Source organism: Octodon degus, unplaced genomic scaffold, assembly GCF_000260255.1.
Source record: "Octodon degus isolate 3935 unplaced genomic scaffold, OctDeg1.0 scaffold00041, whole genome shotgun sequence".
Lineage (NCBI taxonomy): Eukaryota > Metazoa > Chordata > Mammalia > Rodentia > Octodontidae > Octodon > Octodon degus.
In genome coordinates this window covers 13655745-13672808 of record NW_004524617.1, presented here as the reverse complement: position 1 = coordinate 13672808, position 17064 = coordinate 13655745, and the positions used below count along the sequence as shown (strand labels likewise).

General features: G+C 41.2%; 1 protein-coding gene across 2 annotated transcripts in view; it reads right to left on the bottom strand.

Annotated features, from left to right (window-relative positions):
- Positions 1 to 17064, bottom strand: part of Apoo (apolipoprotein O) — a 92779-nt gene that overhangs the window by 75087 nt on the left and 628 nt on the right. Inside the window, exon 1 of one of the 2 annotated variants that reach the window (XM_023715429.1) lies at positions 16960 to 17029. The exons of the other annotated variant lie outside the window; for it this stretch is intronic. The gene's annotated coding sequence lies outside the window, so the exon portion shown is untranslated. Of the gene's footprint in view, positions 1 to 16959; positions 17030 to 17064 lie in introns of those variants that run through there. 2 annotated transcript variants of the gene reach the window in all.

The following is a 17064-nucleotide window of genomic DNA, read 5'->3' as shown; positions in this document are numbered from 1 at the left end:
AAAACTTTGAAAAAAATAAATAAATAAATAAATAAATAAAATTTAAAAAAAAGAGCATCAAGAAAAATTACATACTTCGGAATTATTCTAAAAAGTGAAAGAACTCTACAGTGAAAACTGTAATACTATAAAACCACAGTGACACTAAAAAAGGAGAGGACATGAGAAAACACAATGAGGGCCAGCGAGACAGCTCAGTGGTCTAAAGTGCCTGCTTAGGCAAGCTGATGCAAAGTGCAGGGACTGCGGGTTGATCTCCCGCACCAAATGCTGCACCAACCCTGCCCCCAGGGCAGGCTAAGCCAGCCATACATAAATACATACATACATACATACATACATACTAAAAAATGAAAAAACAGAATGCTAACCTGTATTCCTGGATAAGCAGGAACCAATACTGTCAAAATGACCATACTTCCAAAACTGATATACAGATTTAATATAATCCTCAATCAAAATACCAATAGCACAGAACTAGAGAAAACAATCTTAAAATTCACATAACCATAAGAATCTCAGAATAGCAAAAGCAGCCTTGGGCAACAAGATCAAAGAAGGAGGCACCACAATCTCCAACTTAAATTCATACTACAAAGCTATGAGCCTACCAAAATCAAAATGGCTCAAACTAAATGTTAAAACAGAAACACTTAATCAGCTGGAAGACAGAACAAGTAAAATTCTTGAAAATACCGGCCTAGGGAAGGGCTTTTTTTTTTTAACAGAACCTCAATTGCACAAAAAATACTACCAAGAATCAACAAATCAAATCATATCAAATTAAAAATGCTTCTTCACAGAAAAGAGAGGAGGGGCAGGAAGTGGCAGGGCAAGGTGGGGCTGAGCGAGACAAGGTGAGGTAAAGCAAACCAAGAGATGAACAAAAAACCTACAGAATGGAAAACCAAGTTTTGCCAGCCATTCCTCAGAACACTAATATCTAAAACTATATAGGGCTCAGAAAAATTAGACAGCTCCTTCAAGTAAAATAAAAAACAGGTAATTTAAATGAATACGCTTTCTCAGAAGACAAAATGCAAATGGCCAATAATTACATGAAAAATTGTTCAACATCTGTGGCCATCAGAGAAATGCAAATTAAGAATGAGATCCCGTCTTACTCCAGAAAAAACTATCACCAAAAATCAAATAATAGGGGCCGGGGAGATGGCTCAGCAGAATAAGCGCTTGCCTGGCAAGCGCAAGTACCTGAGTTCCATCTGTGGTTCTGAAAAAAAAAATCAAATAATAAACACTTGCAAGGCTGTGGTGTAAAATGAGTATGTCTACATTGTTCATGAAAATATAAATTACAAAGGAAATTGTACAGAGATACCTCAAAAAATTAAAATTAGAAATTCCATTTGACCTGGCTATTATTTCTAGGTATCTTCCTGAAAGAGTTAAAGACACCATAATACAGTGATCCACGTATTGCACTGATCCATGCATCCTCATGTTCACTGCAGTACATCTCAAAATAGCTACATCCTGGAAGTAGCCTATGTCCATCGAAAGATGAACATATAACAAAATATGGTATTTACACACAATCGAATTTATTTCTCTGCTACAAAAAAAAAAAGGATAAGCTTCAGTCATTTGTAGGAAAATGGATGGACCTTCAGACCATAATGTTAAGCAAAATAAACCATTCACACAATCTTAAACATGTCATAGTTTCTCTTGAAGAACCCAAATACAAATAAAGAGCAAAATAAAACACAGAAAATCAGAAGTAAGATAGATCTTCTGCAGATGGTAAGGAGACTGAGAGATGAAGGTAGTGAGAAGGAAGAGAAAAGGGGATTTAAAAAGAAACAAGGGCCGGTGAGAGAGCTCAGCAGGATAAGCACCTGCTTAGGCAAGTGCAGGGACCAGGATTCGATCCCCAGCACCACATGCCACACCGGCCCTGCCCCCAGGTGAACTGGGCCAGCCACCGAGACCAGGCATGGTGGCGCATGCCTGTAATCCCACCGCTGGGGAGGCTGAAAACAGAAGGATCACTATGCGTCTGAGCTGCATTGTGAGACCCTGTACCAAATACACAAACAAAAAGTAAATGTCATTTAAATTTAGATATTCTGCTATTTACAGGAAGAGGCATAATTGTATTATTCCCTCAATGTTATACTGGTTCTTTGATCTTCAATCAACCCTTTCTGCAAGCTTCCATTCCAAAAGCATTTTCCATTTGAAACAAAATACTTTCTAGGGTGGGTGATAGAGTTCAGTGGAAACACTCTGGGCAAGTACTCAACCACAGAGCAATATACCCCAGTTAAAAAAACAAATTTTAAGTTAGTCGTTTTTAGTTGTTCAAGAGATAAAAATATAAAGTGCATTTTTCAAAAAAGGTCTATGAAAATTCACAATACTTTTAAGATTATTCTTGTTCTAAGTAACTAACATAAAACAAATTTTAAAAGCTATGTGAAAAAATTTAGGGTCAAACAAAAATAATGAAAATAGGGCTGGTGAGATGGCTCAGTGGTCTAAAGCACCTACTTAGAACAAGCTAAGCTAAACAAAGCACAGGGACCGCGGTTCAATCCCCCAGCACCACATGCCAGCCAGCCCCGCCCCCTGGTGGGCTGAGCTGACCACACACACACAAAATAAATAAATAAATATTTTTTAAAAAAGAGGAAAAAAAATGAAAATAATGATTTCATCCAAGTCAGGCCAAATTGGTATCCCTAAGGATACATTACTAATGTGCTGTAAATTAAAGTTAAAAATAAAGAAAAATATTTTAAATGAGCCCATAATTTTTGAAACAGCAAAACAGAGAATACCCTCTCCATATAGGTACAAATTCTCTATGATTAATGTGATCATTACATATATCTCTAATGAACCAATAAAATTTGATTAAATAAATAAATATAATGTTATTCTTGTTAAAAATAAATAAAAATAAAAGGTCTGAGGAAATAGCTCAGCAGCATAAGTGCCTACCTGGCAAGCACAGGGTCCTGAGTTTATCCCCAGTACCAAAACAAAATTAAAATAAAAGCTTGAAAAAAGAGAATAGCCTTCCAATAAGGAGCACACAGCAGGTCCTACATTTTACATGGCTGACCTCCCCGCCCCTCCCTGCCCCGCACCCCACTCCACTCTTGTCCCTTCCCCTCCTTGTTTTCAGGGCCAAGGTTCAAACCCAGGGCCTCATACACATAGGCAAGGGTGCGCTACCACTGAGCTGCACCCTCAGGCCTAGGGGGCATCTCTCCTGGGAGGACATCAGTACAAAATGACAGAAGCTCTCAGGGAAGGGGATCGCAGGGCCACAGGCAATGGGACCCTGACCACTAACTATAGTATTTTTACTTTTTGCAAGGAAAAAGTATTTCAGTATTACCTACAAACTTTGAAAAATAGGCATTTTCTCTTCAAAATAATAAATGTGACAAATCATATGTGGAGTCAGAATGGACTGCAAGCATTCACACAGCAAATCAGGAAGGAAAATTTACCTTTAATGTAAGCATATGATTTCTACTTCGAAACACCTTCAGATCAAAATTTAAGCCTATGTGAAAATCAGTCTCAGTGTATTTAAAATAGGAGTGGCCTGTCTGCCTGTAATCCCACTCTAGGAGGCTAAGGCAGGAGGACTGCAAGTTTAAGCCCATCCTGCACAATTTAGCCATTTAATAAGGACTTGTATCAGAAAAAGAAAAGAAAAAAAGCTGTGGGTGTACTTCAGTGTGAAGATTCTGGGTTCAAAAGATGTTAATAATGGTTGTCTATGAGCAGTACTGCTCTAGACAGCTAAGTTAGGCAGAAATATTATAGGCAGTCAGACAGGGCTAGGCCTCAAGGGGGTCAGTGCAAGGATGAGAACACATCCCAACTATGGCTGGAGGGACATCTGTCAAACACCAGGCCTCATGACCAGGCCTGCATGCCTCCCTGAGGGATAAGCAATAACTTGAATATTACACTATGAGTGTATCACTGGTGCAATAAAGTCTAAATAGACATCAGTCACCCAGGTAGTGACCAGGACCTCTTGATCCATCCCCTCCTAAAATGGTCTCTGTTCTTTCCACGTATACTTGCTACATGACTTATTTCCCCATTGGATCAATATTACTAAGTGGTTAAAGTTGTAATCTTATTGGTTGATCATAGTGTTGACCCATGTTGTACCCACCTCGTGATTGTGATCTATAAAACTTCCTTTGAGAAGTGAACTCCTTGACAACCCACTTTTGGGTCTCTTCCTGTCTCTCAAGAGCTATCTCAAATTTTTTCTGCTCTTAGCCCCCATTATTCCTTAGAGTTTATTCTTTGATTTTGGGGAACATACACTCGGTGTATCTGACATCTAGCAAGTTGGAAATTATATTATTTCCCTGTATCAATAGTATTAAGGGTGACTCTTTTTTATTTTGCTTTTTGTGGGCTGATGCTGGTACTAGAGATTGAACCCAAGCCTTCTGCACTGAGCTACACTCTCAGCTGTTTTTTTTTAATTTTGAGATAGGGTCTCACTAAAGCCCTAAGTGGTCCAGGTTGGGCTACAATTTGTGATCTTCCTGCCTCAGTCTCTAAGAGTTCTAGGATTACAGACATGTGCCGCTGCAACCAGATATAAAGGTGACATTTTAGTATTATTTGTATGTCCTGAAGTATTTACAATGAATATTGATTTGTTTTATAATACATAAAGAACAAACATGGCTGGTTCCTGAGAACATTCTAAGCATTTCCCAGAAAATATGACAACACTAAATGAAAAACCTTAAAATGTTTTTATCAGTGATAATATTTTTAGATAAATAGAATCAATGAGGGGCTGGTGAGATGGCTCAGTGGTCTAAAGCACCTACTTAGAACAAGCTTGGCCAAAGCAGAGGGACCACGGTTCGATCCCCCAGCACCACATGCCAGCCAGCCCCGCCCCCTGGTGGGCTGAGCTGGCCACACACACACACACACACACACACAAATAAATAAATGTTTAAAAATAAATAAATAAATAAAATGTACCAATGATTTAAAAAAAAACTAAAAAAAAATAGAATCAATGATAAGAGTTTTGAGCTTAAATATATTGAGAGGATAATTAGATCTATACTCTCAAAATGACTCAACAGGCACTCATCTGGATGAATAAATTTGGAAACTATCATATTTATGAACAACAATAGAAACCATATTCCAACTGACTCAACTGAAATTATTATAAAACCAATGTTTCAAAAGTTCAGACTTGATAAATAACAGTTCTTGTTTAAAACTGTTTTCCCACTATGACAAAATCAACTATTTTATGAGAAACTTTCAATTCTGCACTTCAGGGTGACTGATATTTTCTAGTTCTTCCTCATTCATCTGAACAGACTACAATCTGAAAAGATAAGCAAAAAAAAAACCAAAACCATGAGGCTGTTTTCAAGATTAATATTATCTTTGTCTCACAGAAAATCAGGTTCTATTTTATCTTTGGAGGGCAGAATTCACCATAAATTTAAGCCAACAAAACAAAGAAAATATATTTCATTTGAGGCTGTTTCATTTCCCATTCTTTAAAACTAGCTATCAATTTCTGTACAATTTATGTAGAAAAATAATAAACTTGTGAGATAAACAGGAAAGAAAGCTCGGGGCCAAGGAATGACGTAATTGTTCATTTCAGCAGGTTTTGAGTCATGCAGTTGAGCTGTAATGGTTTCAGGGACTTGGAACTCAGAGGATATGTAATTTACCAGGCTCCAAAATTATTCTGAACTTCCTCCTCCAGACAGAAATTGATTGTTGCTTTTCTAAAACTTCAAAATCTACCTTTTTTCCCCAAGAAATAGAAGGAGATAGGGAGAAAGGGGATGCAAAAGGGAAAAAGTATTAAGATGTGTCACATCCATGAGAACCAACTCCCCAAAATGAATGTTGTTATGTAATACAAACATATACTAATAAAACTTTTAAAATATATCTGTTTTTCTCTCTTAATACTGCACCCTAAGATCCACTCAGTCTTTTTTGAGTCAAGGGAGTACAGGAAGGAAAAAAATTATAGGGGAAGTTACTTCAAGTCTTGCTTTTTAAATGCATTTGTACTTTCAAGCAACTGAAAATAACATACACAGTTTAACCGGAAGAGCTCGCCATCCAAGTGAAATGTATTTAGACCCAGGTTTCATTTCCTAATAGAGCAGCACAGGCAGGCAACTCTTGCCTCTGGGCAAAATTGCCCTCCACTTCCCCTCAGCTATTCATGTGCTTTTCTTCTTTAAGGAAAAGGAAACTTAAAAGGGTTTTTTTGACCGAAGATCACTCAGTTCAGCAGACAATAATCTGTATTCATCATGAGAAATCTCTGCAAAAATAAGTAATACAAAACAAGAAAAATAAGTACCCGGACTATGTACAGCAACCTTAGCGGAGCTCCCAACCCATGTGACTACACAAACAAGCTCAAGGTCAGTATTTGCCAAGTGACGTAAGCCACAAGCAGGCAATGTGGGAAGCCTGCCGAGTGCTCCCGTCACTTTTTGCTTGCTTACTCACCAGTCTGCTCTGTGTGCTAACGCTGCACCTGGGCCGGTCCCTCCAAATGCTAAGGGGATGCGTTCCAGTCGGCACAAGGACAAACACATGTGACTGCACAAGACTGAAGTTTGTAGAGTTGAGAAAAAGTTTTTTTTTTAAAAAAAAAAAAAGCACCTTTATTATTTTCTTAAATCCTCGTGAAAAAGACGGTTCAAAGGAATAAACAGATGTAAAACTATGTACTGAGTATTTCTCCCAGCCAGGCCACTGAACTTGCACTTGCCAATCTACGTCTAGCTTCCAGAGGGAGCTCCTCAGCCCACTGGAACCAAACAAAAGAGTCCTTAGACAAGAGTCAGAGTGGGCTTTGAATAAAACATACTGCCCTGCTTCAGAGTCTGAACAAAACTGGCAGACAAAGGACAACTGTACTTAAAGTCTCTTTAAAACAGAATTCACTCAAAACACGACTGTACTATCCACACTGCAGAAAGCTGTACATAAAAAGACAAACACTCCAAACTATAGGCGCCCAGCATTTTGAAAATTCTATGATCCTTGCTCTAATTTCTTGCTTCTCCAACTTGCAGTGAACAATGAGCATGAGCTTAAAAAGCATCACATTAAGAAACCGGCACTATTGAAGTTCTCCAATAAGGGGGCTTGCCAGTTAGCTCAGTTGTTTAAAGCACTTGCTTGGGCAAACTGAAGTCAGGCACAGGGGACCGCGGTCTGATCTCCAGCTCCACAAGCAACACCAGACCCGCCCTTAAGGCAGCCTAAGCTAGCCCCCCCAAAAAAAAACTTTCTTCAATAAAAATGGCATGCAGCTGTAGGGGCAGGAGCCCGGTGGGCAGGGAAAGAGAGGGCAGGGAAAGGCCCTCCCATGAGCTTTATTAAGGTTAATAAGGAAAGCAGTTTCTGCCTTCACAGGTAGACTCTGAAGTTACAATAATTAGAAAGACAAAGGAGGGAACAACCAGCTAGACTGCAGAGGTGCCAGGCAACACCACTACCAGGAGAGCCCACTCCCCTCACCCACCTGACAAAACGCGGGGGCAGTAAGAGGCAGCCACCTGAGGGCTCTAATTCAACATGTAAGACACAAATGTACACATGCCCATGCACGTGCACAGGTATGTATGTTCTCACTTCAACACCAGTATAGTACGGTACCAGGAATACACACGCACACAGGGCCCTTTACTTAGCGTTAAGTAAGCTGCCTTCCTAATAGGCTCTCCCCTTTCACTTATTCATTACAAAGAAGAAACTAGATAGCCAGAAGGCTAGACTAGGACCAAAGACAGTCACGGGAACAGAGCTGAGAGCGACAAATGCACACCAGGAGCTGAGAAAGTCACCGGTCCCCAATGAAAGGCGAGCTCGTGGGTGGTCACAGTAGCTTCTCATCCTCTTCCTTTTTCATGTTTTCCCCCAAATACATTGTCCTTTGTTATACTAAACTTTGCTTTATTTTAGTTCTTTACTGGTGCCGGGTTTAGGATCACTGAGGGCTGTGTTTTCAGCAGTGACGAGCTGTCCACCCCCCCACCCACCCCCGACATCCCAGGGCTATGCCAAAACCAGAAAAAAAGTCAGCCAAAGTAAAAACCAAATTTCAAATTCTAAAATCTCTCATTAGATGGAGATCACTTCTTTCCCTGAAAATAACTATATCCAGTTTCATGTTATATAAACTAACTGTAAAACCCCATTTAAGCATTAATAGAGAAAGTCAACTGAGACAAATGCTTTCAGTTCCTCTATTTAAAAAAAATCTTTGGAAAAAATATTTTTGGGGGCTGGGGAAATAGCTCAGTTGAATAAGTGCTTGCCTGGCAAGTGCAAGGGCCTGAGTTCAATCCCCAGTTCCAAAAAAGAAAATTGGGGGGGCCGGGGAGATGGCTCAGTAGAATAAGAGCTTGCCTGGCAAGCACAAGGGCCTGAGTTCAATCCCTGGTTCCGCAAAAAAAAAAAATCTTTGGCACTCGCCTTTCTTATCAGAGTCAACTTTAAATTTTCTGAAACAGACTTTTGTTGCAGAGATTTCTTCTGCATCTCGATCCTTGCAGAAATTTGAAATGTACCATACAAATACCAAAGTTCGTTCCCTAGCTTCAGAGAAGTTCCAGTCCAGCCTGAAAAGAACATGGGTGTGGAACACACCTAGATACAGGTTACAAATTAAACATTTAGGTCATAAAAGTCTACAGACATGAACAGGCCTCATGGGGTCACAAGCTGATTTATCATAAAAGTGTAGCCAATTATCTATTTTTCACCTCCATTTTGTTTCTTTTGTCTTTCTTTCTTTCTTTCTTTCTTTCTTTCTTTCTTTCTTTTTTGTAGTCAGCTCAGCCTGCCCTTGGGGAGAGTCTGGCACATCACGTGGTGCTGGGGATTGAACCGTGGTCGCTGCACTTCCCTAAGCTTGCCTAAGCAGGCGCTTCAGACAGCACAGCTATCTCGCCGGCCCATTTTGTTTTTGAGCTCCCCATTATTTTAAGACATCATTTATTGATGACTTCCTTCTCTTCCACTGCTAGCTGCAACTAGGAGGCTATTTACATTCTAGCAGATTTTCATCTGCAGCGTCCTGAGCAGAACTCCCTTGCAAATAAGGTGGATTTTTTTCAATAGTGCTGAGCCCTGAGTGCTAACGTGGCACCATAGATCACTTCGATGGATGGATATGATGTAGGAGGCTTAAAAAACACCTTATATTTCTATATTGCTTTGTGGTTCTTCACCCATGTCTCTCATGTGAATCTTCCACCTACCCTGGGAGACAGGTCAGGGGTGACTGCCCCTCTAATGCTACGATCAGGGTCTTGAGAGACCTCATAGTCACTCATCTGGAAACCAGACACAACAGAACTTTTGCCTGTGTACCCACAGCTTCAGGGAAGTCTTTTCTTCCTCTTTGTGGGCTACTGCTTAACTTCTTTTAAGGGTAAAACGGAATGGGGGGAGTACCCAATTAATCCTGCAGTTAAAAAGTGGATTTATGTAAGTAAAAATGTATGCATTGTGATTCCTCAGAATTCCCTCAGAGATACTTAAATTATAAGGGTAAAATATCTTTATTATCTTTCAAAATATGTGGCTTTTAAAATACCATTCAAGAGCCAGGGAGATGGCTCAGTGGAATAAGCACTTCCCTGGCAAGTGCAAGGGCCTGAGTTCAATACCCGGTTCCGCAAAAAAAAAAAAAAAAAATACCATTCAAAGTTGGACGTGCTCCCACACACCTGAAAGGCTGAACGTCAAGAGGCTGAGACAGAAGGAGAACTGTGAGCTCGAGGTTAGCCTCAGCTACATAGTGAGTTCCAAGCCCGAACTGCATAGCAAGACACTATCTTTTAAAAGAAAACCCGGGCTGGTGAGATGGCTCAGTGGTCTAAAGCACCTACTTAGAACAAGCTAAGCTAAGCAAAGCACAGAGACCGCGGTTCAATCCCCCAGCACCACATGCCAGCCAGCCCCGCCCCCTGGTGGGCTGAGCTGGCCACACACACACAAAATAAATAAACAAATAAATAAAAATTTAAAAATAAATAAATAAATAAAAGAAAACCCAAGTAATAATAATAAATAAAATAACAATGTCCATTTTGTATCTGTGTATTCAAAGTGGTTAGGATAGATATATAGTTACATTCTCTTATTGAATAGAGCAATTTGTTCTAATGGTGTTTGTAAATAGGATTTCATGTCCGCATCTTGTACAGCAATTAACCACTAGGAAGAATGTATGCAATGTGTGAATTATTGAAACTGTCCTACCAATTTGAAAAAAAAAAGAAAAGGCAAATATCATTGGCAAGCATGCTAAACTTTTCACAATGTTTTTGGATTCAGAATGGCATTATTAAGGGCAAAAGATGATTAACTCTTGAATTCAAGATGCAGAATTTCATGACAAATCTTTGTATTATCACCTTAGAGACTAAGAGTAGGGACGTCGCCAGGGCAAACTAACAAAAGAAGTAGCATGAAAATATATGAAGTAGAATAAAATTTTTTAATTATTTATTTATTTTTATTTATTACATTTATTTATTGTGTGTGTGTATGTGGCCAGCTCAGCCCACCAGGGGGCGGGGCTGGCTGGCATGTGGTGCTGGGGGATCGAACCGCGGTCCCTGTGCTTTGCCAAGCTTGTTTCAAGTAGGTGCTTTAGACGACTGATCCATCTCTCCAGCCCCTAGAATAAATTTTTTTTTACTTAAAAAAAGGATACATGAATACTCTTTTAATATATGAATGATTTTTCTTTTCCATGTACCATGACAGCCCTCTTCCTCAGTTTATACTAGTAACATATTAGTAACATGGGAAGAGGGCTGGGGAGATAGCTCAGCAGATTAAACACCTGCTTGGCGAGGGTAAGGTCCTGAGTTTGATCCCTGGTACCAAAAAAGAAAAAATAATATGGGAAGAAAATAAATTTCAGGAAGGCAAAGTTCTACAAGCGTCACATCAAGCGCAAAGACCATGTGAGGTAATAATGACCGCGGCCAAGGACACGCTCACTCAGGATCCTCTGAGCGGTAAGTTCTTGATTACATGTCACACCACTACGCCTCAGGAAGGAAGTGACTCAGACCAGTTTTCACGACTCAGACCAGTTTTTGTTCAGCCACCTTCTCTAACACAGGCCTAAAGTACAAGCCTCAGTGAGCAGGGAACCAGGCCCAGTCCCCCCACCTCTGGCCCATGGAAAACCCTAGACCCTTGACTGAACACCTCTCAGTATCCACAGAAACTTCAGTGGACCAGCCAGTTCATAATCAAACTATCAGCTCTCCTCAAACTTAGCTATTTTCTCCACTCTCATCTCAATGACTAGATCTGACAAGCCCTTCACTTTTCCAAGTTAAAGTCTGGACAACTTCTGAATCCTCCTCCTCCCTCTTTTGCCACATCTTAACAACCATCAAGTTTTGAAGCTGAGTATGGTGGTGTGTGCCTATAATCCTAGCACTTGAGAGGCTGAGGGAGGAGGATCTCTGCAAGCTTCAGGCCATCCTGGGCTACATAGTATGACTCCCATCTCAAAAAACCAAAACCAGCCAGTTGTGGTGGCACTGTACACCTGTAATCTCAGCACTCAGGTGACTGAGACAGGAAGATCATTGTGTTCAAGGCCAGCCTGGCTACAAAGTGAGTTCAAGGCCAACCTGAACTGCACAGCAAAACCCTGTCTCAAAAAAAAAAAAAATACCACCAGGTCTTAAAATAAGAACAATACTTTTGGACAGCCCCAAGCCTGCCTACTACCATAATGCCCTGCCGGCCTCCGACAGGATGCCAACTAAACTTCACCAACAACTCACATTTCTTGGGCAATCTGTGCCAGCCACTGGCTAAGCTTTGGGGTATGAGTGAATTTAACCTGTGCCACTAATTGAGGTTGGCGAGTCCTTGTTTTACAGATGAGGCAGCAGCTGAAGGGAACTTCAGCATTTCTTTAAGATAACATGAGGGAGTTCAAGGACTTAGCACTGTACTGAACTCTCTCACTTCTGCTTCCTTGCACAAGATTTTCTTCTCCACCTGGAAGGCCTTTCAAACTTCTCTGCCTGGCTTCAAAGGCTGCCTAAATGTCCACCCTAGAAAGTCTTCTAGCGCAGCCTGCTGGTGTCCTTGCTTCTAAATTCTCAAAGAAGAAAGTCTAGACCTTGCCCTTGGAGATGCTGATGTCCTTGAGCCTCCCAGGTTAATCAGACATGCAGTTGAGTAAGACCCACCACACTGCAATGTACTTTTTACATCTGAGCTGATAATAACAGCACATGAGCTTCTGAAACAAACCTTTCGCAATCACCCCAGGGGGAAATCTATAAATCCTAGAAATTCCTGGGTCCTTCCACAGAACTAAATCAGAACCATGGGCAGGGCCCCGGAAGGGTTTCATGTCCTAAGGTAACTCCGACGGGTGGCCCAGCTGGCGGCTCTCTTTTAGACAAGAACTAGATCACTGACTTTGAACTCACCAGGGCCCAGCGTGGTGCCCAACCCATAAGTGGACAGTGATAACATAAATGTGTGAGGTGAATGCACTCTAGGACAGTGCACCTTGGGACTGGGTGTCACAATATATATTCTATATTCAAACTTCCTGCAACAGTTTAGGGACAAGTGCTTCCCACAACAGAATGCAAACACTGGGAAGCGTCTCAAGTATGATTTTCAATCCACTATTGCCCCCTGCTGATCTAAAGATGAATAGCTAGATCAATACATGGTTAGTTTTAAATTAAATATGCACAGAATTAGTCACACACTTTGTAATTTTTGGCAACACCTACTCTATCAGTTTCTTTGCTCCAAGCTATTAACTCCCAAAGTCAGATCAACCTCCCACTTGCTCCACCCCCTCTGCAGACCTGCGCCACAGGGCTCACAGTGCACTTTCAGAGCCTAACCACAACCCATCTCCACTGAGTTGCCTCAATTCTTGCTTATTCAAAGTGGGGGGAGGCCAGCGCACATCCCTAGCACTCAGCAACTCACTGCCAACTGGACCATCTGAGGCCCCATCCCAGACCTAGTGAATGGGGATGGTTTTGCATAATAATGGGGTTGAATCCAGAGGCTTTATACTGAGCTACAGCCCCAGCTCTATTTTATTCTGAGACAGAATCTTCTTTTATCACTATGTTGCCCAATGTGGGCTCAAAAACTTACAATCCCTCTGTTTCGGCCTCCCAGAGTGTCAGAATCTGGATTTTTTAACAAGAGTCCACACACACTATAAAACTTGATAAGCACTGGCTCCCAACGACTAGACTCACTATTTGATTACAAATACCTGCTGATACTCTCACTATCCTGAAATAAAATTCACCCCCAACACATGAAAACCTCCCCCCAAAGATCTCAGCACAGTGACTTCATGGCAACACAAAGGTGACAAAAGGAGAGGTTCATAAGAATTCTATTTCTGTACATAAATGTTCACCACAACAAAGACATAAAGAACCCTTCTATTTCTACCTACCCTAAGATTCCATTCAGTGAGGAATCACTGGTCTGCCACCACTCCTACTCTTCTCTCCCTACAGTCTCACGGAAAAGAATCTTTCTTCAAGCTGAAAGATTACCTTTGCCAGGATCTGAATGCAGCGCCTCCTACATGCTAGGCAAACACTCTACCACTGAGTTCCACCTACCAGCCAGAATTCACCTTTATAAAACCTCCCTTCTCCACAGCTCCTCCCTAGACCATAAACACTTCCAAATCTACAACAATGTAACAACCATAAAACATTTCCTTCTAGTTACCATATTTTCTCCCTCAACAGTAAACTTTGTGTCTATTTGTTCTTCTCTACCTCACTAATCCATGCCCATCTAATATTCACATCCATCAGTACACATACAAGGATCATGAAAGATCTTCAAAGTGCCCAAATCAATGAAAACGTGTCCAGACTCATCTAGCTGACCTTGAAACGGACATTGTTGGTTGCCTGTTGTCTCATTCATGAATTCATTCTTCTTCGTACGATTAAGGTAGATCCTGTTGAGTCTAAACCAGCCAGGGGGTAGCTTTCCCCTGCCAACTGCTATTTGAACAGGGCAGACACGTGACCTAAATTGGTCCAATTTGCCCCTGAAAGAGGGTATAATCCAACTGTGGGATTTTTGTCCTCCCAGCTTCTCTTGCTCAAGCATGTATGTGCGTACGTGCATGCGTGCATGTGTGCGTGAGAGAAAGGAGAGACAGAGACAGAGACAGAGACAGAGACAGAGACAGAGAAAGCGAGACTGACTGGCAGTTATCTACCTAACTGTAAAGTAAACCAACATTATCATGGAAAGCCAAGACCTGTCTTTGAAGACATAGTTGATCTACCTAAGCAGTATGGGTCTAGAGTCTATCCTGCCTCTGGATTTTGTGAGATCATTTTCTTACTATTCAAGCAATTAGGCTTTCCCAGCCCGAACCATCCTAACATAGCCTGTCTTTCTTAAAACTTTCTTCCCTTGGCTTTCTTTTTTTTTTCTTGTCTCTCCCACAACACTGAGGCTCAAACCTGAGGGCCAACTGCATTCTATTCCACCGAGCTGCACTCCCAGTCCCATCTCACTTGATTTTCTAAGCCTCATTCTTTTCAACTTCTCCATCCCTGGCCTCCCCTCTTCCTTCACCTACCCCTGGCCTCTTGGTGTCCTGCTCACTCAAAGTACACTTTTCCCAGGAGTCATTTCAGAGCACTGTAGCCCTCCCTTGACATATGCAGACCCGGCTCCCCGCCCCCCAATAAATTCCTACCAGTCTTTCAAAACTAAATCTAAATGTCCCCTCTGTGAAGACCACCTTCAAGACCCTAGGGCTCCTTTGCCTTTTTTGTGATATGAAGCTCTTTGGTGAGCCCTCTTCTCAAAAGAATTCATTATGCAGTCTGTTGCATAAATTATCAATGATAGTAAAATACAATTTTTAAAACCCAATCTTCTTTTGAAACAGGCTTTCACTGAATAGTTCAGGCTGGCCTTTAACTCACTATGTAAGCCCAGGATGGCCTCAAATGTGTGGCAATCTTCCTGCCTCAGCCTCCCAAATGCTAGGATTATGTACCACCATGCCCCACAAAATAATCCTTTTTTCAGTACCAGAAATCAAACTCTGGACTTTGCACTTGCCAGGGAGGCATTTGTGCCACTGAGCTATATCCCTGGCCCTTAAAACCAAACCTGTAATAGACAGCGGTGCCTTAGTCAAGAACACTTTTGTTTGTGAACAATTTCATTGGCAAACAGAAGCATTTGGCAAAATTTTGCTTGTGAACTCTGCATTGGATGGCGAACATGAACATGGCCAGCTTTTCCAGGATCACAGAATGAGCTAAGTTTGTGAACCAAGGAAGGCATCTGTGTATGTGCTTTTTTATTAGCCTAGTAAAAAGATCTAGTGTTGGGCTTTCCAACTACCATAATTTTGATGTCATCATGAGCAAAAATGGTATTTCATGAGCACCAATAACTGTACTGCAATATGAAAATGTTTGTGACTTGTACCGGTACTATGACTTTTGTGACTGACAATTATTACTAATACTATGGTTTGTAATCATGGGAGTTTTTTACACTAATCACACCCCCACTGAACCCCACCTCTTCCTATCCATGCCTTATATAATCCTCTACTGCATCAACTCTGGACATGGCTTGACATCAGCATATGTGATGCCAACAGGTGTGGGAGTACACTGGGAGTGCCCTCGTGGAGGCAGATGCACAGTAAAGGAGAAGCACAGTAAAGCCCCCTTTCAGTTAAGCCACCAACTAGATTAAGTCACCAGTAAAACTGTCCACCCAAGCCACGGATTGGAGGAAACAACTAAGCATTATTGTTTTAAGGCACTGGTTTCCAGTGTTTCAGTACCCAGTAATAGATAACTAAAACAGTCATTCATACTGATAACCAAAGAAGTGCTCGATTTCAGTTAGAGACTGGTGAAAATAAAGGTTGTTTCTGCCTAACAGTTTAGGAACCCCAAGCTTTATCTCTACAGACCCTTTAAGGAGGTGAGGACCTAAAGATAAAGGCCCTTATTCAGGGTGAGATCCCACAGCCCTTTCTACTACCACACTATATTACTGGTACCCATATAGTTAAACTAATTTCAGTATATCCCTCTTCATTGTAACCCTAACAGAGCTGAGGTCCCAGGACACAATAGGTGTTTAACACATTTCTTAAATGGATGCAAGTTACAAACAGGATGTTTTAACAATGAAACGGAGTTGCCTGGAAACATTTAAAGGCAAATACTTAGATATAATTTCTAGGGCCTGGGGAGATAGCTCAATAGAATAAGCACTTGCCTGGCAAGCGCAGGGTCCTGAGTACCTCAAAAAATATATATATCATATCTATATACCAAGGACTTTTCCAAATGCTTTACACATACCAACTAAATCCTCACCTTCAAGATGGCATTACCCTAGGTTGACCAACAGGCACAGAGAGGGTAGGTGACTTGTCCAGGGTCACACAGTAAGAAAGTAGCAATACTATAGGAACAGGAAGTCAAGAGTCTGTGTTGATTTTATAGCTTTCACTAATGGGCCCAAAGCACAATGCAGCTTAATGAAATTTTTAAACGTGTAACACAGTTAAGAGACTTCGCTGGGGACCTAACTCAGTGGTAAAGTTCATGCCTTGCAGGGTTCAATCCCTAGCACCACTAAAAGGAGAGATTTCATTAGCAATATTTTATGGACACTGTTATTAAAAACTCGATTTTGTGGATAAATTTTTAGTATATAATTCGGTTTTATGGTTGAAAATATACTTTCCAAAAGAGTAAAACAGTGGTTTTAATGCTAAAATTCAGATTTTCGAAATAGCCTTCACTGTCGAAGCACTTTCCAAGGACACGTGTTTAGGAAATGTAAGGAAAGGATCTCATCCCTAGGAATAATGCTCACCGGGGAAAGTTGGGCAGAGAGCTCCACCCCTCCTCCCGCAGCATTCTCAGGCCACCGGCCGGCCCCACACCCCACAGCGGCTTCTGCGAAGGTGACCCTCCCCCA